The 24008-nt window shown below is 34.3% G+C and overlaps 1 pseudogene; it reads left to right on the forward strand.

The window, feature by feature from the left end:
• Positions 1–10844: 10844 nt before the first annotated feature.
• Positions 10845–24008, forward strand: part of LOC109073550 — a 77930-nt pseudogene continuing 64766 nt past the window's right edge.

Here is a 24008-nt window from a genome sequence, read left to right on the forward strand (position 1 = left end):
ACAGTGAGCGCAAGCTAGATTCAAGTGACGCTGACATTTTCATAAGTAACTGTAATTTAATTACACATTTTTTTCTCAGTAATTGTAATTGATTACAGTTACATGTATTTTGTAATTAAATTACGTAATTCCATTACATGCAACTGATAACTCCCCAACACTGCATTTAGCTCATTTTTACGTGCTACAAATCCCACTGTAAAAACGGATCATTAAAACTCTCTTTTACGCGCTGGCAAAGTTTCAGAGTCCTCATAATCAGCGATGCGCTTTCTAATTTTGACTCTTTCATATTTCACGCGCACTAATCCCACACGCTCGGCTCTGGTTTTGCTGACTGTGTTGTTCGGTTGTCTTAAAGAGACATAAAATGATGTTAGCATATGTTCTCTCTCGTTCTGTGTGTCTTGCACCGCTCTGGTCCTTTAGGGAACGAGCTGTAATTATGAAACACCATTCGGAGCAGATTTTACTCATTAAACTTTCTTTCTGCCGCTGGAAAGCAGCCTTGTATTGCACGATCTGTAATTGCAATGTGATCTCATTAGGTTTTGTAGGTATTCCTATGAAAAGTTCCAGCACACATACATTTTCTTAGACATTTTGAGAGAAAATATAAACATTAACAGCATCTAAAATGTAAACAAATGAACTTGAGATTTCATTAAGTAAATTTGCCATTAAAAGTCTTTCTCAGACATTTTTCCCCATTGTTTACTAAGAAAATATGAGATAAATAAGAGATATTATGAGATATGTATTTAAATTGGATATAAAATTTTAATTGATTTAGTTTTAACACAAACAAACAAATAAATCTGTGATGTGATACATATTTGTCCGACAAATACAAAATGAAATGGTATAAACTTCCTGTAATAGTACTAATACACTGAATGTGTTTTAAATGCACAAATACACAAAAAACAGATTATTTTGCCAATATTTATACAGTATCCAATTTGTTTCAGTCTCAACTACCCAGAAGACCCTAGCAACCTCCTAGCAACCATCCAGCACCCAGAACACCCTAGTAACCACCTAGCAGCCATTCAACACCCAGAACACCCTAGCAACTGCCTAGCAACCACTTAGAACACCTTAGCAACCACCTAGCAACCATCCAGCATCCAGAACACCCTAGCAACCACCCAGAACACCATTGGAACCACCAAGGAACCATACAGCATCCAGAACATCCTAGCAAATGCCTAGCAACCACCCAGCATCCAGAACACCCTAGCAACCATCCAGCATCCAGAACACCTTAGCAACCACCCAGAACACCGTTGGAACCACCAAGCAACCATACAGCATCCAGATCACCCTAGCAACTGCCTAGCAACCACCCAGCATCCAGAATAGCATAGCAACCACCCAGCATCCAGAACACCCCAGCAACTGCCTAGCAACCACAGAGCAACATCCTAACAACCACATAACAACACTTCAGCCATATTTTGAATACATTTGTTTAAACAATAAACAGATTTACACTGATACTAAGCAATATGAATACATTTGTTTTGAAAATAGGATTATTTAAATACATTTTTAAAAAATGCAATTCGATAATAATAAACTATGTCATAAATTTTGGATTGTAGATATATAAATATATACTTTTTTACCACATTTTACTTTTTTATTACTTTACTGTATGAAGAAGTGAGATACATCAAAGTGAAAGAGCTTGTCTGGAATGACGGTCAATGAAACAGACTGAAATAATTCCATTTTAACACTAAAGTATTCCACTAATGTGATCATGTGTTACAGATGAGATTTATCTGTATGATTCCCTCACTTACTTACATGCTAACGGCGTGTGATCAGACAGTGGCGCCTTCTCTCCGTATGATGAATATTCATGAGCACCTGCACTTACTCAGACCACAGTTTTACACACGAACGTTGGACATGCCAGAGTTTGTCCCACTCATGTGTATACGAGTGGCTGTACGTGGATCTGTTGGAGGGATGTGGGATATTAGAGAACCATTCTGTTGCTCAAATTATGACGTACTGTATAAAGAAACAAAACAGCAATGTTAACATCAACTTTGCAGGTTTGATCATCAACAAAGAACTCAAGTAGTGTTTTGTTTTGTTTAAATATAATTTATATCAGGGTTATTATAGTTAACAAACTGAAATAAATTTTTATTTTTTTTACTTGGAATAGAAGAAACGATAACTGAAATAAAACATAAAAAGTACACTAGTTGACAACATTTCTCATTTATGTTTAGTTAAATTTGAAACACTGAAATATATAAAACGAACTAATCTAAGGCTAATATATAAAAATTAATAAAACAAAATTATTAAAACTTTAAATTAAAGTGAATACTTAAAATATAAAAATAAAATCTAATTCATTTACATTTAGCAGATGCTAAAGCGACTTACAGTGCATTCAGACTGACATTTTTTACCTAACGTGTTCCCTGGGAATCAAACCCACAACCTTTTGCATTGCTAATGCAATGTGTTACCACTAAGCCACAGGAACACTCAAACTGTTTATTCAAAATAATAAACTATAATAGTATATCAATTATACTAAAATAACACTGATTTATATAATATTACAATATTTTTTTATATTTAATTTAATATTTTTAATTTTAGCTATTTTGTTTTGTGCTTTCTTCAATTTGATTACATTTTAAGTTTTTGTAATTAAAGTTAGTAATTTTTTTTTCCAGATTGTTGCCAAGTCAACGATTCAATTTTTTTTTTAGCTTTACGTTTTTGGTCTAATATTTATGTTTTAGTTAGATGAGATTAGTTTTAGTTAACACTAACAACACTGAAGTCTATCAACCAAATATAAAAAGCAATGCAATGCTAAAATTTGTTCTGCAATTGTATGGTTATCAACAGAGAGGATTGGTTACAGTGTTTTACAAACATACTGTTTGCTTAACAGGCTTTATCATTATGCAAAATAGAAACTTTTTTTATTCATCACCATCAATCCTCTAATATAAAGTCTAGTCACAGTCATGTAGATCTGAATCAGGATCATGGGAGAACATCAGGACTTACAGATGCACTGCTGAACTGTGTTACGAGCTCAGCTGTAGAGCACTTCAGCCCGTGAGGGTTTATTGATACATCCACACTCACACACACACACACACACACACACACACACTCGCGCCCACAGCAAGCAGCACGTTAACGCCATTAGCATGTCATTAAGAAGCAGATGAGCACCCAGATGCTGCGTGCTAGCCTTCCAGCGCCCTGTGTGCTACGACATGAGCTGAATACTCGCACAAACAGGAGCACTTCAGTGTCAGTCTGTGTGTGTGGAGATCAACACATAGGACAGGCTCAGCAGAAAAACGCTGACATTTACATTGCTTCTTGCATGTTTGGTGTGAAAGTGCACTTGGTTTTATCTGAAACAGCTGAATGTGAGTCTGGCAGCATTTTATTACGATGGTTGACATACAAATTGAAGCAGTTCAGAAATGAGGTGAGCAGAGATGGGTACTGTATTCTAATTACTTTTCCTGATAACGCAGTAAAGTAATGCGTTACATTTTAAATATATGTCATTTGATTACAGTTACTAATGCCAATAAAATGACTTTACTTAAGTTACAAATGCAGTGTTATGAATCATGTTTAAAATCATGATTTGCACATCAGTATTCCATTTAATAAATCACCTGAGAATGCGAGCTAACATTGAGACGCATTGTACAACATCTAGTTGCAATGAAACGTGCAACATATTTCAAAATGTTGCACTTGATTTCACATATTTTAGTCTGACATTATAATTTGGGAAAAGTTCAACTAGAACCGTAAATGCATACAAGTTTATGTCACAATGACACTAATATAAGTTCAAAAAACGATTCATTAGAAATGATCTCCTCCAATGAATCAAGCCATGTGTCACATCGCGTTCTTCTTCTGAGGTAAATACAAGCATATTCCTCACAGCGCGTCTTCTTCAAAAAACTAAAAGTAACCTAGATGAACTTGATGAATCTTCACACTTTGTTTACGGAGGTGATGAAGGTGTTTTTGCGAGTGTCACGTGAATGATTATCATATGAATAGTGATAATAATAGTGATAATAAGTTCAGACAGGAGAGACTGTACCTTGCACTGGTTTCATACGGATTACTTTAACAGGGAATACTTGTTTTCGACATGACTTACTTCATTTAAAAATAGACACTTCAATCTTTCTTTAGAAATATTTCTCATGTCTGTGTGTCAAATATTCACTGAGTTTTCATTCATTTTAGTGACACGTTTCAGAAAAATATTCGCGGAAACTGAGACGGCAGAAAGCGCACCCTGTCTGATTTCTTTATTTTACAAAAGCACAATGTTTTGTTTATATTGCGAGTGTATACAAATAAAAGTAGACCTTTTACAGTTTCAAATGATGTATTACTCTTATCTGTACAATCAAAAAGTTTAGTTTTTTTTGCTGTTATCAGGAAAAAATGCAAGTGATCGTTCAAGTAGCTGTTTTGATACCTGTGTACTTTTTCAGTCACTAATAAATTACTGAAAGAACTATAGATTTCACTTTGTAGTGTTTTTTCTTAGGTTTGATAACTTGAAAAGTAAAATAAACTTGAAAGTAACTTGAAAGTAAAGTAATTAGTAATCTGATTACTTTTTAAATGCAGTAATCAGTAATGTAATCAAATTACAATTTTAAAGAAGTAATTAGTAACTTGTAGTGGATTACTTTTTTGAGTAACTTACCCAACACTGCCAATGAGTGACGCTAAAAGCACATTCTGTTTTTTCCAAAACAGATTGGCATAAATCTGGCTTTTTTTATTATTTTTTTTATGTTTGTGATACATTCCATGTGAAATTTCCAATGAGTGGTGGAAAAGCACATTCGGATTTATCCAAATCAGTTTATTGTGAATCTGGTAACGTTTTTGTAAGAGCCATATTGTTGTTTGTTGTCTGAATCGCAGCATTTTGAAAATAAATGTCCATTGAGTGGCACTAAAAGCACGTTCAGTTTTATCCAAAACATTATCATAAATATGGCAGCTTTTTTACTGGTTGTTGTAAGAAATGTGGCAGTTTGGAAATAAAATGTCCAGCGAGTGGCACTAAAAGTGCATTCGGATTTATCTAAAGTAGATTAATGTGAATCTGGCAACATTTTTTTATGATTATTAATGTACATTTCATGACACATTCAGAGTGATATGCCCAATGAGTGGTTCAGAATAAGTGTGTTCAGTTTTAACTGATACAGATAAATGTGAATCTGTCAACATTTTATTACATTATTACACAACTAAAGTTACCATGCTATTTTAGCTTGATTAAATGAGTCTTTGAGCACTTTTATTGTGTTTTACGGGACTCAAAGCAAAATAAAAGTGCAATGCTGTACCAGGTGAACTACCGAGCAAGTTTATTACATCAGAAAAGCCATAAAAGAAAAGTCTGAGATCTCAATATGAGCTCAAATATTTCTCATTAGATTCTAACGATATCACATGATCTGAGCTGATATTTACATTTACAGTATATCAGAGCTTTTGTATGATGGATATTCTCTCTATTCTGTCACCAAAGTAATTTTAGGGGAAAAGTTTATGTGTAATGAACAAGAACTCAAAATCTCCTGAGCTATAAAGTAGCAGTCTCTGAGCAATATAACTTTCCACTGGGAAAGCAAGCGAAGAGCTATTTTGTGGTTTAGTTTCTCATGAAATTGTGTGAAACTGAACCAATTGCTCTTGTTACTTTTTATCTAATCAATAAATTGAATCTCTTTTTCTCTGGCACTAGGATCCAATACGTCCCTCCAGACTCCATTGATCGGCACATCCTTTGAAAGCTTTCTTTGGAAGCACTTGATTTTAGGGTATTAAAGGAGGAGGTAAAGCGGGGTGGAGAAACACACGAATATAGAGCGAGAGAGATTTCACATGCATCAATTCTCTTACGACCTCCATGAAATACATGCTCAACATGGTAAAAAGAAATGCCCCTAAAATCAGAGCCATCCAGTTCTTTAATAACATCTCAGGAGGGCCATTAGTCTTTGAGAGCGAGAGAGTCATTACACCTCACTGAGAGAGTCATCAAAGTAATGCCTCACAGACAGAGATACTACTACACCACTGCACAAGAGCCCACCAAGAGACACAACAACACCTCGAATGCTCCAACATCAGGAGATTTCAACTTTCCACTGATCTCTTTAAATAAAAGTTTTGTGTACTATGATAACATACTGTAATTTTAAGGCAATACTGGTAACACTTTATATATAATGCATTATAAAAGTAATATTAATTAAGTGGCACCTTACAATGCATTGCATGAATAATTCTAACCACAGGTTTAATACATTATGATATATCTATGCATTGTTACCCTTTTAGAAAAAAAAAAACACACAACAAACAAACCTTATATTATTTTAATGCAATTTAACTTTGGTTACAATTATTCATGAAAAGATATAATGCATTCCAATGTACATTATTAATACCTTGCATTATATGCATTATACATAAAGGCAGGTTTAATTGCAATATTCTCTGTAATTTTATGATTTTTACTTATTTAATTTGAAAGTACAGGTTTATACATGTAACACTACTCTAATAGTCTAAAAAATATATACGCTGTAAGCTAAATCTAACATAAATACTAAATTGTAACTAAAAAAGTAAAAAAAAAAAAACTTGATTGTTTATATTTATTATTGTATATTTATAATTAGTTTTGGCTTTTGTACAATGGAAACAACAAACAATTTGTTCTTTAAATTTATTTGCAATTTTCACATAAAAATAGTATTTATTTAAAAAAAATAGTATATAATGCTGTTAAAATCTTTGCTGTCAGATTTTTTAAAAAGAAATTAATATTTTCATTCAGCAAAGATTAATTAAATTGATCAAAAGTCACAATAAAGACATTTATAATGTTAAGAAAGATTTCAAATTAATGCTGTTCTTTTCAACTTTCTATTCATCAAAGTACTGAAGACTGGAGAAATGATGCTGAAATTTCAGCTTTGATCACAGCAATAAATTACATTTTACAATATATTCAAATAGAAAACAATTATTTAAAATTGTAATAAAATTTCACTATATTACTGTTTTTAATATATTTTTTGATCAAATAAATCCAGCTTCGGTGAGAAAAACAGAGTTCAAAAACAGTGTATTTTATGGGAATGGGTATGAAAAGTTACAAAACAGGTCAAAAAAGTTGACCAGTCCAGGATATTTAGTTAATTTAGAAAAATAATATTGCATATTTACAGTTACAGAATAATAAATGTTAATGCATAATAAAATTAATTAAAATAATGCATTTCTTTACTTACTTATTATTGTTTAAAAAGCAATTGGTGGCTCTGTCCAGCATTCAGCACCACGGACAGCAGCATTCACACTCTATTACACACAGGAACCCTTCACTGATCGCTCTTAATGATTACAGCAGCCATACGCCATATTCCAGCCATCTAACCATTCAAGAGACAAGCTTCTGTCGTTTAAGTCTCTAAAGAAACCGAGGGAGCCTCCACAATCCGTCTGTCAGCGGCACCGGAGGCCGTAACGATTATGAATGGGCAATAAGACACAGCTGCGACCAGACGCGTGGCCACGTGGAGACCCGTGCCGCGGGAACGAGCCAAATGTCATAAAGCAGTAAAACGCCGACTCGTATATTAACCGGAGAATATATAAATATGTGAGGGGACGAAAACCTTTTTAGAGAGGTGAACGCTGAGGAGAAACTGATCCGGGCTGCTCTGGAATGAAAAGGCCTGATGGATTTATGGGCTGCACGTGCTCCGGCGGCAGAGTTTTCAGTCAGAGGATGAGAGAGAGAGAGAGAGAGAGAGAGAGAGAGAGAGAGAGAGAGAGAGAGAGAGAGAGAGAGAGAGAGAGAGAGAGAGGGCTCTTTACCTGCACAAACACCATTTATACTGTACTTTACATTATTTATTTTACTGTGTTGTGAACTGTATTGCATGCTAAGTGTTATTGCACTGCCAGGGTGTTTGTACTTGTAAAGTTTGCTATCCTGTTTTATTATGCACTGTACAAATTCTATATTCCTGTGCTACTCTATTCTGTTATACGCTAGCTATATGTGCATCATGTGTAACATCTGAAACTATTTTTTACATTTTATTACACTTTATTTCATTATTATTTTTTTATATACATCGAGATAGAGACTCCTCAGTTCTATTATATTCTATTCTCCTCAGTTCTGTTATAGTCTGTAATGTATTGTACTGTACACTGTTCTGTTCTATTATTCTCTATATAACTCCATTCTCTAGTACTGTTCTCTATTCTGTTCTTTTCTATTATTCTCTATATAATTCCATTCTGTTTAACTATTCTCTGTTCTGATCTACTATATTCTGTTCGTCTGTTCACTGTTCTGTTCTGTTATTCTCTGTTACTCTATTCTATTCTATTCTGCTGTTCTATATTCTGATCTATTATATTCTATTCTACTGTACACTGTTATTATTCTCTACGTAACTCCATTCAGTTCTGTTCTCTTTTATTCTATTATATCCTATTACATTGTACGCTTATCTGTTTTACTTTATTTTACTGTATAATATTCTGTTCTATTATATTCTATTCTTTTATACACGCTTCGGTTCTGTTATTCTCTATAGAACTCCATTGAATTCTACTGCTCTCTATTATATTGTATTCTGCTATAAGCTTCTATTCCATTCCATTATTTATGCAACTCCACTCTATTCTACTGTTCTATATTCAGTTATAGCATTTTCTATTCTACAGTACATTGTTCACTGTACACTATTATTCTCTACAACTCCATTCTATTATACTGTTCTATTCTTTTATACACTCTTCGGTTCTATTATTCTCTATTATATTGTATTCTACTGTACAACTGTATTCTCTATGCAACTTCATTCTATTCTACTGTTCTATATTCAGTTATAGCATATTCTATTTTACTGTACACTGTAAACTGTTATTCTCTAATACTCTAATACTCAGTTCTATTGTATTTAATTTTCTCTATACAACTCCTCTTGATTCTACTGTTCTATATTCAGTTATAGTATATTTATATTCTACTGTACACTGTTCCATTATTATTCTCTAACTCCATTCTATTCTACTGTTCTCTATTCTGTTATTTTCTATTCTATTCTACTGTACACTTCTATTTCATTCCAATCTTTTCTATACAACTCCTCTATTATGCTGTTCTATATTCTGTTTTAGTATATTCTGTTCTACTGTACACTGTTCCATTCTATTATTCTCTATCACTCCATTATACTCTACTGTTCTCTATTCAGTTCTTTTATATTTTCTCTATACAACTCCACTTTATTCAACTGTTCTTATTATTGGCTATTCTGTTCTATTACATTCTATTCAGTTCTTTTCTATTCTATTCTCTTCTACTGAACACTATTCCTTTCCCATTCTTTTCCCTACAACTCTGTTCTGTTCTTTTCTATTCTATTATGCTGTACACGATTCCTTTCCCATTCTTTTCCCTACAACTACATTCTATTCTACTTTTCTATATTCCATTCTATTCTCTTCAACTCTACACTGTTCTATTCTATTCTATTCTATTCTATTCTATTCTATTCTATTCTATTCTATTCTATTCTATTCACTCTTATTGAAGCTGAAACATGAAATTGTAGCTCATACTGTGTTGCACACGAGAGAAAGACATCAGAAGAGAACAGAAGGAGAGAGAAGTAGTGTGCACTAACCCCTGAACACCATGTTTCTGTCTGTAAATATTGCAGGCGAATCCTCAGAGGCGTTCACGCAGGACGTATTCTAGCGTTCAAAAGCAGTCAGATGCAGCGCACTGGGATGGAACCGAACGCAAGGGGGGCTCGCGGCGCGTTTGTAAAAGTTGAGCTGTTCTTAACAGAAAACGCCATGATATAAACAAGGGTCAAAGACGAACATCTAGTGCATGTTTAAAACGGACACAAAAAACGCGTCTATAACGAAATATTATATTCAGCAAACGGGTATACGGCGCTCGACTTGATAAAAGAGGCAATCGAGCGGCTTCATGCGTGGGGTTAAGCGGTATCAGGGCGTTGCTAAGAGGTTAGGTGATTCACTCAGACTGAATCCGATAAATACAAATTTATTTAAAAGAATGTAGCCTTATAGAAGTTATATAATAATGAATATAACAATTGTTTATATTAATATAACATTTAATATAATAATTATATATTTTGTGTATAATAATTAACACATTTTTCATTTTTAAAAGTTTTAACTTTTATTCTTTTATTATATATATACCATTTATTTGCTTTTTCTATAACTATTACATGTATTTCAATTTGTCTGAAGTGAGTGTTTTAGCGTGTTACTATGTGATCGCTCGGGCGTTGTTATGATGTTCGTTTCCTGTCAAAGGAATCAACCCTCAAGTCACTTTGATATGCTGGTCTGTTTGTGGCTCTGGTCTCTCCTTCAATATGCTCTCTTGTGGGATTTTTCCACTGTTTTCTGGTCCAGCAGGTGAAAACGATGCGTCTGATCACTCAGTCAAGACGCGTGCAAAGACACTTGGTTTGAGGAAAATCGTTCACGTCTGCGGGATGAGTAACTCGCTCAAGTTTAATTGGCATGCTTAGGGGTTTGTTTAAATATCTAGCCGTATGAGCAGTAGTAACAGCGGTACTTGCCTCAGCAAACACAGCTGAAAAGCCAAAGACCTCAGAGGCAAAGAGCGCAGAGTGAGCGTGCGTGCGCGCGCATCTTTCTCTCTCTCTCTCTCTCTCTCTCTCTCTTTCTCTCTCTCACTCTCAAGCGTTCATCCGGACAGATTCTTCTTCTTCTCTCTCCAGTGGATACTACGGGGAACACACGGATTGCTTATAGGATGGATTGCTGAAACTCCCTTCGAGAGATTACCCATTTATTTCCTTTCATTTCCCTCCCGTCACACTATCTCGTCTCCATCCATCCATGAGTCCAGACGGGTTCTGATTCGGACAGAATGCGGATCCTGGTGTTGATTCCGCTGCTGTGGGGACTCAGTGAAGGGGCTTTTCCCAGCAGTGTCCAAATCGGTGAGTTACACTTCTAACATGATGGCTAGGAATACGGTGCGCGAATAGTGCATAATAATTCACAATAAGTAATCTATACACTGCGTTATACATATACACAGAGATATGAGTCTACAATAGGGTTTAAATATTTATTTTTTTTATTTGTATTTTTTTGCATAAAGATCCTTGTGTGCTATAATTCCTCTTTGTTTTGGGGTTTAGAGGTTTCGATCATGCACTATTCTCTTTAAAGGACCCTAAAAAAAGGTGTTTTTTGGAGAACCAAAAGCATTAAGCCAATTAACTTAAAAGCAAAAGATTATGGGAATCAAATTTAAAATTTAAAAATCAGACCACATTGGTTAAACACTATTTTTTAAAATTGGGACAATTCATTGGACACAAAGGGGACAACTAAGGAGGACAGTGTCTTTGGTGGTTACAGCCCTACAAAGTGTCCATATTTTCTTAAATGTGATATTTAATGGTTTGTGATTCTCTGCATGTGCAGTGTTATTAGGGTGGGATTATGTTTTCAAGGGTTTAGAGTACTTTAGCATGCATGAGTTGTGGTCATCATGATGAAGACTGTGGTCAAGTGCATGTTGAGTGCGCTTTTGTACCTTTCATCACCAGTTTAGAGCATCACTGCAGTATTCGGTCTTGTCTTTCTGTACTAGTGTGATGACCTCTTCCCATCTGAGTCTGATCAAAGTTTCCCCATTTCACCAGATTTGCAGCTCTATGTTTGAATAACATCAACAAACCACTATGCATGCCCGCCCACCCCTCTCTCTCTCACAGACACACAGTTCCCTCTCTTTTTGCAGGATGTGTCTTGCGTGTGTGTTCAGTCTCTGCATTGCTCATTGAGATGGAGAGTCGCACGCCATAATGAGATGCGGCCGCTGACTTGTGCGCCTTTGACAGCACTGCCGATAAAGTTAATACGCTAAATACGGACACACACACACACTCACAGAGAGCGAGAGAGAGAGAGATGCACAGTTACACGCAATGCCTAATGACATTTACATACCGCTGCAATGCAAATGCACAATGCTTCAGTTGTTCGTCGCGAATAAAAGCACATTATGGGATCTCCAATTGCAGCTGAGCCAAAACATCCATCAGAAAGAGAGAAGAATTGGGAGGATGTGATGAAATAGAACGTGACACTAACCCTGCCAAGTGCAGACATGCATGCTCTGGTGACACCAACAACAAATGCGATAATTTCCATGATTAAAGGAACAGATCACCCAAAAATGAACATTTGACTCACTCTGCATGTGGTTCCAATCCTGTTTGACTTGTTTTAATCTGTGGAGCACAAAATGAAATGTTTAGCAGAATGTTCACACTGCTCTACACTCTTACACATAATAGTTCTTCTTTTTACGTTGATGGTTCCATGAAGAACCATTAACATCCATGGAAACTATCCATTCTCCAAAAGGTTCTTTACACTATTAAAAATGAAGGGTCCAAAAGGTTTTTTTTTTTTTTTTTTTTGCAGTGATGCAATAGCATAACCATTTTTGGTTCCACTGTAAAGGCGTTTTGCTGGAATGGAAAGTTCCATGGATGTTGAAGATTCTTCAAGGAACCACCAATGCTAATAAAGAACCTTTATTTTAAAGAGTGTATAGTGGAAAAGGCTGCTTTAGATTTTTAATGTTCTTCATACTAAGAAAAAAAAATGGTTCTGATCACTAAAGGGTTCTTTGGGGAACCAAAATAGTTGTTCAATGGCATCATTATGAAAATCCCCTTCTGGAACCTTCATTTTTAAAGCAATAGCTCACCCCAAAATTAAAATTTTGCTTAACATTTACTCACCCTAAGGCCATTCAAGATGAATTTGTTTCTTCATCAGATTTGGAGAAATATAACACTTGCTCACCAATGGTTCCTCTGCAGTGAATGGGTGCCGTCAGAATGAGAGTCCAAACAGCTGATAAATACTGTACATCACAATAATCCACACTCCAGTCCATCAATAAACAACTTGTGATGTGAAAGGCTGCATATTTGTGAGAAAAAAGGCTGTTTCAAACTACAAAATGTTGCTTCTGCTTAAAATACGAGTCCATAATCCATAATATTGCTTCCTCCATTGAAAAAGTGGTCTAGTCTGAATCAGGAGAGAAATCAGCACAGATCCAGCACCGTTTACAATCCACAGTCCAAAACAGCTCTCAACAAATATGAGAGTGGATTTTGATGTGAGAGACAAAAGGAGATGGAACTTTTCACTGGAGTAAGCGTTATTATGGATTATGGACTTGTATTAGAAGTAACAGTTTGAAGTTAAAACATCTCATAGATGGATTTGAACACACAGCTCCAGACGTTAACTGATGGACTGGAATGGTGTGGATTACTTGTAATGTTTTTATCAGCTGTTTGGACTCTCATTCTGACGGCACCCATTCACTGCAGAGGATCCATTGGTGAGCAAGTGATGGAATGCTACATTTCTCCAAATCTGATAAAGAAACAAACTCATCTTACTCTACATCTTGGATGGATGAGTAAATACTCAGCAAATTTCCAATTTTGGTGAACCATTCCTTGAAGAGTGTATTTTGTACAATAAAAGTGTATGCAGGTGAAAGCAAATGAGCTCCTAAAGGACAGAAAATCAGCATCTTGGAGCTCATTCACATTTTTGAACATTTCAATGTGGTGCTTAGAGATTTGACCCAGCAAATCAGAGATACATGAGAACCAGTGGCGTTTAGAGTTATTGAAGTGCCATTTTTGAAAGTAAATGCAAGATTTTAGAGCTACAGCTGAGAGATGATTTACAGTGAAAGAAAAACAAGAAAGTCATGCAGCTAAATGAACAATTTTCCACCTTAGGGTGAACTATTCCTTTAGGATACATAAGCACCTCTTTTCTTTCCTCTTTGCAGTCACTTACTCTTTCTTCCCCTCGCTCTTTCCAGGTGGGTTGTTTATAAGAAACACAGATCAAGAATATACAGCTTTCCGGTTGGCCATATTTCTCCACAATACGAGTCCGAATGCCACGGAAGCCCCTTTCAATCTGGTTCCACACGTCGACAACATCGAGACGGCCAACAGCTTTGCTGTCACCAATGCCTGTGAGTGAAAGTTATGTGAAACAACGTTTAAAATTGAATAGAGTGTGTTTGGATTAGGTTCTTTTCATTGTTCAGGGTCACATTTGACTTAATGAAGAGTGAAAGACTGATGCTTTCAAAACATTGATCTGTTTGTTTGAGTGTCCTGACTTGTCAAATTCTGACTTAACCAATGGAGTGAGTTTGGGGGCGGGACTTTGTGTTTGATGACCAATTGCAGACGAGGTGGGGCATTGTCTCAGAAACCTGTTTGAAAACAGTCATTATTTTTGCTATTCTGTGTGGGGAAATGATACACTGCAGCTTTAAAGTGCAACTTTTTCATATATTCGGTGTGTTTGGTGCATGCATATACCTCAACGTTAACTCTTGATCAGCTTTCAGCATGCTTTGGTGTGCATCTGTTTCTTCTGGGCTTGTTAGCGGATTCAGTTTTAGTTGCCTGTGATTCAGGTCAGAAACAAAAAGGGTTGTAGTTCAGAAATGTTTTCTATGCAGACACAGACACAAGTGCTTGAGCATTGCAAGTTCTTCACAGTGATGCCATACCATTTGTTTCTTACTTTTGTATAATCTGAAGAACCTTCTTTCACTACAAAGAAGCTTTTGTGAAACAAAGGTTCTTCAGATGTTAAAGTTTCTTTAAGGAACCATTTAGACAAAAAAGGTTCTTCTATGGCATTGTGAAGCACCTTTATTTTTAAGAGTGTACTGTAAAAACCTCAGCACTCAAGAGGCCATATGGATTTTAAAACCATTTTACCAGTTAAGTTAAATTAACACAATCTACTTTAATCAACATGAACATGTGCATTAGATTTCTTTACATATCTGTACTTCACTGGGAGTCAATGGCATTTACCTGAATCATTGATTTCAGTGCAGTAACGATCAATGTTTGGACTGCAGGCCTCAAACACGTCCCTCTCAGATATTGTGCTTCACTGGATGTCAATGAGAGCGTCATAAGCATTGGAAAAGGCATAAAAGCATATTGAGATGAAGTGTATTGGACATTGAGCTTTTAATTAATGTATTTATGTATTGCCTTGATGATTGTGTGAGCTTTGAAATGGTCTGGCTTGGAGACTATATTGTTCAGATCTGCTCTCTTGTCTACTGGCATTTGTAAATATTGCAAAACAGATCCAACACTGGTCAATTATTTTAATTTAATTAGTGGATGTGCAGTTTTAAAGAAGTAATCTAAGAGAAAGATTAAGCAAACATTATGACTTCTGAACCACTAGCGGCATCAGATTTCAGGTGTTTTATTTTAGTATTATTTATAAACTATTATAGTTTATATTAATATTTTTTTGTTGTTAATTTTAATTTCATTTTATAATTTTTTTGTAATTGTGTTATGTGTGTCTGCCAATTTTATTATTATTCAGTATTATTACATTACATTTAATTATTATTATTATTATTATTTATGTTACTTTTTAGGTTTATATTTTAAGTTTTAATTCATATTTATTTCTAGTTTGTAATTTAGTGCTTCAACTTAAAACTTATTTCACTTAGTTGTCTATGCAACATTTCTAATTTTTCATCTAATATTTTTTTAATTATTATTTCAGCTTGATTTCACGATTTTCAGCTTGATATATTGATTTTTAATAGTTTTAATTTAATGACAATAACCTTGGTTTAAACTGGTGGTGAAACTGAAACGGCACCAACTCTTTTCTTTTATATTGTTACATACATCCAAGTGTAACCGGTTATCAACAAAGAATAAATGTGGGGCAGGAACTTGTTTTTATGCATCAGTTGTTGATTGGATGTTAAGATGTGGGCGTGGCACACTAAAGTGCATGAAGGGGCGGGGTTTAACCTGATTAAATTATCAGAGAAGTCCAATATGCATCACCAGAAAGACGTCTGTCATTTTCACCAAAATGTCCAGTTATGACGACATTATGAAACATTTTTAAAAATAAAACATGCTTAAGTAATCAAAATATGATCGATAACATGCATCTAAAAACAAAATTTTTATTTCGTGCAACTTCAAAGAAACCAGAAACCAAAATACTGATCTAAAGAGCCTATAATGAAAAATAAAGAATAAAAAAATAAAAAATAAAAAAGCTGATACTGGGGCTGTTCCCTTGCAAAAGGAGCTAATATATACTGTTTAGGTACTAATATGTAAACTTTATAGGAACTAAAATGTATCTTTAAGATGCCCAATTTAGGGGTTAAAAAAAAGCACAAAGGTGACAGCTTTTGTACCTTTTTTCCTGAGAGTAAAGAATCTTCTAGCAACTCAAGCCTAAACAGCCAAGAATGGCTCTTGATAAGAACTTAAGGAACCGCTGAAGAACCTCTATGAGCAAAAGTCAGACAGGGACCAACCGAGACGAGTCAATCCCAGTTTAACCTCTCTCCTGCTGGGCACCAACCTCTCGCACTCCTGCACACTGGATGCCCAGCCTGAGTCTGCAGAATCCACTGCTGTCCTGATGCAGCAGTGTGTGTGTGTGTGTGTGTGTGTGTGTGTGTGTGTGTTATCTCTGCCCTGGCTGCCTTCCAGCTCTTTTAGCCCTCATCAGCTGCGGAATACTGACAGCTTTGGGAATGAGGTGTGTGTGTGTGTGTGTGTTTGTGTGTGTGTGTGTGAGGTAGATGGAGAGAAAGAGGGAGAGAGGTGAAGTTAATCGTTTCCTGCTCGCCTCCTCAGGCTGCAGGAGAGAATAAGGAGTGGAAAGGGTTTTCTCTTTTATCCTAACACACCTTTATCTGAACGCTTAAAAGCAGCGAGCAAAATCAATCTCTGAATGAGTTTCAGCTGAGAGAGGGAACGTGTGATGAATGGAATCAAGCGATGGAGGGATTTATTTAATGAAAGGGGAGGAATGAAGAAATTACGGGAATGATATGTTGTCAAATGCAGCGAACAGAGGGAGAAACGGAGGGAACGAGAGGGAGGAGATAAAAGAGATACAGGAGAGAGAGAGATAAATGGATGGGTGTGTCGTGACCTTTGTGCAGCAGTAAATGTTTAGAGCACATACTGAGAGAGAGAGAGAGAAAAAGATGAAGAGACTAAAAGATAAAACAGAAGCAATAGACTGATGGATGAGAAAGAAAGAATGACTTGGATGAATGAATGAAAAAGGAAAATGGACAGACGGACAAAATGAACAGGCAGAATAACAAAGAAACAACGACAGAGATAGAATGAATGAACAAATAACAGAACAAATAATGAACGACAGATAAAATGAACAATAAAATGAAAGACAGACAGAAAGATAGATAGAGAGAGGGAGAGATGAATGAACAATAGAATGAATGATAAAACAAAGTTAGAATGAATACATGAAAAATAGAACGGACGTTAGAATGAACAAATAAATATAGATCAAATGATAGAATGAATGAAAGAAAAATAGAATGAATAATAGAACTAACATTAGAATGAACAAAAGAAAAAGAACAAATGATAGAATGAATTAGGATTAAACAAATTATATAACGAACGTTAGAATTAATGAACGAAAGACAGAAAGAATGATAGAATGAACTTTAGAATTAATGAATGAAAAATAGAACGAATGACAGAATGAACTTTAGAATGAATCAAAGAAAAATCGAACAAATGATAACGGATGTAAAAATGAATGAATGAAAAAGAACAAATGATAGAATGAACAATGAATGAAAAACAGAATGTATGATAGTATGAAATATGCATGTTTAGATTTTCAAAAACTTCATTCTGTATGATTTACAGTAACAAGTTTTTTCCTCATGGGAACCAAAAAAAAATGTCCTCACAAGGACAAGGATTTCGGATTTTGCCATAACGTAGGGTTTAAGAGAACCACACACACACGCATGCATGCACACATGCACACACGCACGCACGCACGAACGCGCGCGCGGGTCGCAGCACAACTCATTTTAAATAAAATCAAGCTTCATGACGCTTGTGAAGCTCTTTAGTCAGGGAATCATCATCATCATTTCAACAAGGCATCACAAACATCCAGTAATCCACCACAACACACACACACGATCTCAAGCCGTGGGTTAAACTTCACGTCTGCTGAATCACACAGCCAGGAGCTTCAGTCTCTCACTGAATGTTGTGTGTTTGCTCTCTAGTCGAGTGAGTAATGCATGAACCTGTCTGTGACCTGTGCTCTGTGTGTGTGTGTGTGTGTGTGTGTGTGTGTGTGTGTGTGTGTGTGTGTGTGTGTGTGTGTGTGTGTGTGTGTGTGTGTGTGTGTGTGAGAGAGAGAGAGAGTTTATCCATGTGTTGCTGGATCTTGATGTCTTGAGATGGTTCAGTGAATCTCTTTACTGACTCATTCATTTATTCACCCGCAGCGATTGTCTCAATGTTGCATCAGAACGTGTGTTTGTGTTTCTGTCATTCATAACAGAAAATATCATTTATCATGAAGACAGACAGCACAAGCACATTTTACATGCAAAGACTTGACAATAAATGTAAAAATGATAAAACAGTAGATGTAGTGTGAAAAAGTAGCTAAAAAGTGTTACATGTAAGGCATTCATTTTAGTGGAATTTAAATGCATGTTTTAACTAGCCAAACTTCCAAAACACACGGCGACATAAACAGTCTTTGATCATTTTCCTGAATTAGAAAATCTACGATAAATTCTGAGAAACATAAATGATTAATTCACCTCCTGAGAAGCAAGTCATTTATCTGACAGACGCAAAATGAATCAATCATTCATGAATGAACCACCTCTAAAGTCCAAAAAAAAAACATTCACAAAAAAGCAGCTCAATTCAGTTCAATTAAACTAAAGAATGATCTAACCACATACAAATGGATTCAATCAATGACAAAAAATGAATAGAAACCAGTGTTGTTAATCTTAACTGTTTTCTGTAATTAAAATAAAGGTGAAATAAAATAAAATACAAGTATTAGTTACCTTAATAAACAAACAAAAATGTGAATTTTTGCCATGGCAACTAACTGAATTAAATAAGTTTAAGTTGAAGCATTTAAATTACTAAATCTAAAACTGAAATTAAAAAATTTGAGCGACAAATATTTTTTTTAAAAAAGGTATTAACATTTTTCTTTTCAGTAAATGAAATAGAGCTTAAATAAAATATAATTATTAGATATAAAAAAAAAAAAAAAACATGAACTTGAAAAAAATCATAAAATAAAATTAGAAATTGTACCTGGGCAGCTTACTAAAATAAATAAGTTTAAGTTTAAGTACTAAAATTAAAACCTAAAACTAACTTTTTGTTTGTTTGGTATTTGGTAATGTGTAATTGATACAAAGCTTAAACAAAATGAAATATAAATATCGGATGAAAAACAAAAATATAAAACACAAATTTAGAAATGTTGCCTTGCCAACTAAATTAAATAAGTATAAGGACTAACATTACTAAAACTAAAACTGAAATGAAAAATTAAAGCTGTGAAGATATTTTTAAAAACATTTTTTGGTAATTGAAATAAAGCTTAAATAAAATAAAATCTAAATATTGGGTGAAAATGCAAACTTAATTTGAAAAAGATACAAACAAATTTAGAAATGTTCCCTTGGAAACTAAATAAGCTGAAGTACAAAAATTACTAAAACTAAAACTGAAATCAAAATAAATAAAGCTATGAGGAAATATTTTTAAAAACTATTAAAATTATTTTCAGTAATTAAAATTAAGCTGAAATAAAAAACAAATTTTAGATGAAAAATGCAAACTTAGAAAAGCATACAAAAATTAAAAAATGTTGCCCTGGAAACTAACTAAAATAATTAAGTTGAAATACTAAGACTAAAACTGAAATAAAATAAAGCTATGAAGACACATTTTTAAAGACTAATAAATATGAAAAATGCACATAACAGACTTAATAAACCTTAAATTAAAACGAAAACTTATTTTCAAAGAAAAGCTATTTCAATAATAGTAACTTCTAAAATAACACATTTCTATGTGGTTTAAAATCAGATCAAACAAATCTAAACACCAAATCAAATATGATTTTTGCTGATCAGAGTCAGACTATAACAACTAAATGTATTTGAGTCAGATACAGCAACAAAACCCATCTGAGCAAAGCTGAAGTCTCATAACAGTCTGATGGTTATGACAGCCATAACACAGAATGAAGGAGAGAGTTAGTGTGTGTAAAGGTCATCACTGTGGGTCCCTTTGAATGGCACTTAGATAAATGCTCATCAATATTAACTATCCCACAATCCCTGCCTCTCTCTATTTCACATAACATGTCAGTGAGGCTCCGGACCCAGAGGTCGACCCCTGCTGTGACCTTTCCTCACACACACACACACACACACACACACACACACACACACACACACACACACACACACACACACACACACACACACACACACACACACACACACACACACACACACACACACACACACACAGTCTGGCTCTGAATGGCAGCTGATAATGACGAGTCTCTATTTTTAGTGCTGAACTTTCCTTTAATTGAGCCTCAGTCAGGGGTGTGTGCAGGTGCTCATGTTGTTTCTGTATCTTATGTCAAAGTTCATTCCTTAAGATCAGATGTTTTCTACATTATATGTACCTGCAGCCAATCAAATGACATTTTCAGGTTTTCTGCATTAATATTTTGGGGTCTAAAAGTAATACATTCCAGCTGGGATAGTATGTTTACTGATTTCATTCAGTTTACCGACATTCATTATTCATTAATCGTTATATCATCATTAATTATTCAGAGTACCTGAAAAAAAAAAAAAAAAAACAGACAGGAATTAGATGAGTAAATCTCACGAAAACACGTCCCGGTTGTATTTCACCATTTAAAAAAAAAAATAAAATAAAATAAAAATAAATATATATATATATATGATATTTAATATTTTGTTTAAAGAAAATAATGCCTATTTTTAGTATTTATTTTCAGTGCCTATTTTTCTATACTGCAAAAATCTCACTGTAAAGCATCCAGATTTTGTGTAATTCTCATTATCTTTATATTTATATATAGCTTTTTTAAAAGTAAAATTTTACAAAATAATAATAGTATTTCTAAAAGTAGTATATTTTAAATTTAATTTAAAATGTATATCATTGTACATAAGTTGTAATACTTCACAAGTTAAATAAATAGATAAATATATGTATATATAACTTTTTCAAATAACCTTTTAAGAAATAATAATATTCCTTAAATTGTTTGTTTTTAATAGGAAACTGATGTAATTGTGCATAACTTGTATATGTAACAATTTAAATAAATAATAGTTGTATTTATATTCATATATAACTTTTTTTAAATAACTCAAAGAAATAACATTATTTCTTAAAATATTATATTTTTTAACTATTTATTTGAAAATTTTATGTAATTGTGCACACGTTAATATTTAAGTGAAAAAAATAGATTAGTTTTATATATATATATATATATATAATATATATATATATATATATATATATATTATTTATATATAATATATTATAAAAACTTAAAAATAACTAAAATAAATTAATTTTTTAATAAAGTGTTATTTAAAAAAATATTTAATTAAAAATGTATGCAATTGTACATTAGTTGCATTACTTCACAAGTTAAATAAATAGATACATATTTATATTTATACATAACTGTCAAAATAACATCAATATTATTATAATTATTATTGTTAAAATATTACATAAAATTATTACATTTGAAATTCATGTAATTGTACATAAGTAATACTTCACGATTTAAATCGGTACAGAGAGAGAGAATTCTGAACATTTCTCATAAAGTGTCTGGATGCATTATAGTAATGTGAATTTAGGAGGAAATGTGCCTTATTGTCATGAAAATATTGTAAAAAAAAAAAAAAATCTTATTAGGTTCTTCATGCAGGATACAGTTTAATAGCTCTAGAAATGTGATCTGACTGTCATTGGTTTGACTGACAGATGGAGACGCGCACAGATGCAGCAGCCTGCAGCAATCAGGTACAGAGCTTGAACCCGTGTTTGGTGTGTCTCTGCCATCTGTGTGTGTGTGTGTGTGTGTGTGAGTGAGTGTGTGAGTGAGAGAGAGAGAGAGAGAGAGAGAGTGTGTGTGTGTGTGTGTGTGTGTGTGTGTGTGTGTGTGTGTGTCTATGAGAGAGTGCATGTATATGCTTGGTTACCTTGGCAACAAATAATGGCTGATTTGCTGCAGCAGAAATAGTTTGATGATTCATTCTGTTGGGAACCAATCAGAAGAGAGCACATACACGTTCGGTTAAATACGTGGTCAGGAAGTCAGTACTAAACACTTTATCAGTCACTCTGCGTTTAGAGATGAACAAAAAACAAAGCATTTATATCTAACAATCAACTTCAGGCCAAATCTAATATAACTGTGTCAACATTTAATTAAGCAATAAGACAGAAGAGTTTGTGCTACTGTATATTCACTCTGCCACTGTATTAATACTCTGTGCTTTCTTTATGCATTTATTTCTCTCTCTCTCTCTCTCTCTCTCTCTATGTGTGTCCATCTGTCTCTCGCTCCATGGCAATAAAAAGCTTATTCCATTAATGGAAACAACTTTATTGGCAGTCATGGTAAAGCCCTGTTGCCATGGTCCACCCTTGACTGACAGCTGCGTTGTCATGGTAACGAAAACAGCAAGTCACTTTGCTGAAAGTGGGCTGATCAGGACTTCTTACTGAGCAGGAAGTGTGTGTGTGTGTGTGTGTGTGTGTGTGTGTGCGAGCGTGCATTTAAGAACAGAGCAGACGTCACAACAGTGGCTGTATTTTCAGATCTAAAATAAGACTCACACTTGATTCACTTGGGGAAACACATGTACTATTTTTGCAGTATGCTGTAGACAAAATCCATTTTTTTCTGCATGCAAATTGCATTTACTAACCGTAACCAACAACCTAATTCGCTCAACATTTCTGGTCACACTGAATGTTCACACATCATTTTGGCAACACTGTACAATTAACATTAATTAGTGCATTAACTTATAATGAGCAATACATTTGTTGCTATATTTAATAATCTTTGTTAATGTTAAACATTGGTAGGATATACTGTATATCTGTAATGATGGTCCACTGAATGGCAAGTTGTAGATGAACCCAAGTGCAGATATATTATACAGAGTGAAATCCAAAAAATCCAAACAAAATATAAAGACTTGCCTTGCCTTGCCTTGCCTTGCCTTGCCTTGCCTTGCCTTGCCTTGCCTTGCCTTGCCTTGCCTTGCCTTGCCTTGCCTTGCCTTGCCTTGCCTTGCCTTGCCTACATGAAAGAACTCACCAAACCGAGGTTAATACGTTCAATACAAGACAAAAGACAAGGGCAACATGAGGGCTATATATATCAAACTATAAGGGTCATGTGACATAAACTAACCAATGAGGAACAGGACCCATGTCTTGGACAACCAATCAGAACATGACTAATAGAACAAAGGAACCAATAGCAGGAATGCATGAGGACAAAGGCACCACATGACTAGAAAGAAACTGTGATTAAACTCCAAAATAAAAGACATGAAAACATGAACATGAAACAAACCCCAAAACCAGGCATGACAATATAAATCACTTTAAAATTGGGTAGGATTTACTTTTAAATAGCTTTCACTCAGAAATTGTTAGTAAATTTCACAAATGACTACAAGAAATGCGTTGAAATAGAAAGAATGAGATAGTATTTTCTTCTAAAACATACTCTAATAATTATTAACTTTTTTTTACAGCAACAAAATCTTTTTTTTTTACAGTGCAATAAAAATACAGCTATTGATTGCCACAGGATAAAAAAAT

This window comes from Cyprinus carpio, chromosome B15 (genome assembly GCF_018340385.1).
Source record: "Cyprinus carpio isolate SPL01 chromosome B15, ASM1834038v1, whole genome shotgun sequence".
NCBI classification, from domain to species: Eukaryota; Metazoa; Chordata; class Actinopteri; order Cypriniformes; family Cyprinidae; genus Cyprinus; species Cyprinus carpio.